A 2381-nucleotide genomic window follows, 5' to 3' on the forward strand; every position below is an offset into this window, starting at 1 on the left:
GTGATAGCAAGCCCTCATGGATAAAAAAAAAAAAAAAAAAAAAAGTTATTTCTATGCCAAGGAAATTACTCTGTAGTCTTTCTCTTATAAACTACGTATTGCTGAACCTAGATAATTTTTCCTTTATTTAACAATGACATGAAAATGTCAGTTGAGTTGGCTTTCCTGAAGACCTTGTTTCTTGAATATTAGTGGCTAGCTGAGATAAATTCTTTTCATCTCTTTCTCGCTTCGGCAGCACATGTGCTCGCTTCGGCAGCACATATACTAAAATTGGAATGATACAGAGAAGATTAGCATGCCCCTGCGCAGTAAGGTTTCTTTACCTCCCTGTAGGCTCTGCTCTCCAGAGGTGAACAGGGTCCTCTAAACCCACTTGCTGCACACACAAACACCTGAGTGTTGTATTCTCCCACAGGTGTTGGAGACTGATATGGTGTTCTGATTTATATTTACATAATGGCTAGTGACATCGGGCATATTCACATGTTTTGACCATGTACATTTCTTCTGAGAAATGTCTATTCAGATCCTTGCCTGTTTCTTCACTGTATTTTTTGGAGTTTTTCCAATTCATGTAAATGTTCTGGAAATCTGTAAACATTCAGAGTTTTAATTTTTCCTGCCATCTGTTCATTGTATCTACACTCTGATGTTTACTTTGTTGTGAAGAAGTATCTTAGTTGGATATACTCAAATGTCTCTGTTTTTATTTTTGTGACTATTGCTATTGGAATCTTACCCAAAAGCTATTGTGTGTTGACAATATTTAGAGTTTCCCTATGTGTACTTGGGTTTGGGTCTTATGATTACATTTTAATTCACTGTGAGTTCACTTTCACATAGTGTAAGAGATGTTGGAGTCTCTTTTCAGGCTTCTACATATGGATAATCAAGTTCCTCTGCACCACTTGTGAAAGAGATTCTTCTTTCTCCAGTTCATTTTAGTTCCTTTGTTAAATATGAGTTGCTGGTAGAAATTTGGGTTTATTTCTATGCTACCAAGTCTTTTCCATTGAACTATGTGTCTGTTATTATATCAGTGCTAACACTTCTTCTTTTTTTTTGCAGTATATTTATTTGAAAGGCAGAGTTACAGAGAGGTAGAGGCAGAGAGAGAGAGAGGTCTTCCATCCACTGGTTTACTCCCCAAATGGTCACAATGGCCGGAGCTCTGTTGATCTGAATCCAAGTGTCAGGAGCTTCTTCCAGGTCTCTATGCAGGTGCAGGGGCCCAAAGACTTTGGCCATTTTCTACTTTTTTCTCAGGCTATACCAGAGAGGGGTATAAGAAGTGGAGCAGCTGGGAAACATACTGGCACCCATATGAGATGCCGGCACTGCAGACGGTGACTTTACCTGCTTTGTCATAGTGCTGACCCCTGTAATATGTCTTAAAATATGGTGTGATGTCTCCAGCTTTTTTTTGCTTTATAATATTGCTTTAGATGTTAAGCATCTCTCATGTTTCTATGTGAATTTTAGCATCATTTTTTCTAGCTCTGAGAACATCGTTGGTATGTTGATTGGGATTACATTGAATTTGCAAATTGCTTTTGGTAGTATGGATATTTTGGTATTATTCTTCCCATTCACAAACATAAGTTTTCTGTGAGACTGTCAAAAAGCCTTGACAAAAATTGGACTTTATTACACAAAAATTCATCACTTTTTGGGATCATTTAAATCCATAATTTTGCACTAATATTTGATAAATAATTAAAGACTTTGAGCATTTTAGTAGGAGAAATTAAAATATTTATCAATTTATTCAAATATTGTTTAGATGTGATATTCAAATATTGTTTAGAGCCATTGTCTATATTCCCTCTAAATTACGATCTTTTTGCTTTTTGCCTGTTAAACTTGTCCCTTGATTCAAGAACCCTTTTTAATGTAATGTAAACTGAAAATGTCATTTCATAAGCTAAAAAAAATGACAAAGAAGGAAAAAGAAGGGAGGGAGGTTGAGTATATAATTATGTTCTCCGAATTTTTTCTATAAAACATATTGAATCATTTAAAAGCTAATTAAAATTAAACTCAAAATTGGACCATTATGACCAATATTTAAAACAAGTGATTAAAAACTGTAGATGTCTTCAATTTTGATTATCATTCTTCTTTAGAATATCTGAAAGAAATCCGGCTTCTCACTTTAAAATATACCAGTGTGTTAGAATTCAGTATTAAATGACTTTGTTTAAAAGTTTTATTTAATCTATTGCTTTAAGTAGTAATACTATGGCCATTGTAAAACAAAATCCTTATCATTTTTCATAAAACAGAAAGGGCCTTTAAAACATCATCACTAAAAATATTAAGAGACCTAAAATATAACATTCTTAAAACCCAAGTGATACCATTCAAAATTTTCAAAT

The 2381-nt window shown here is 34.0% G+C and overlaps 1 pseudogene; it reads left to right on the forward strand.

Moving 5' to 3' along the window:
• The first annotated feature begins 243 nt into the window (after positions 1-243).
• Positions 244-311, forward strand: LOC138848022 (U6 spliceosomal RNA; annotated as a pseudogene).
• The last annotated feature ends 2070 nt before the right edge of the window (positions 312-2381 follow it).

Source organism: Oryctolagus cuniculus, unplaced genomic scaffold (assembly GCF_964237555.1).
Source record: "Oryctolagus cuniculus unplaced genomic scaffold, mOryCun1.1 SCAFFOLD_56, whole genome shotgun sequence".
Classification (NCBI taxonomy): Eukaryota; Metazoa; Chordata; class Mammalia; order Lagomorpha; family Leporidae; genus Oryctolagus; species Oryctolagus cuniculus.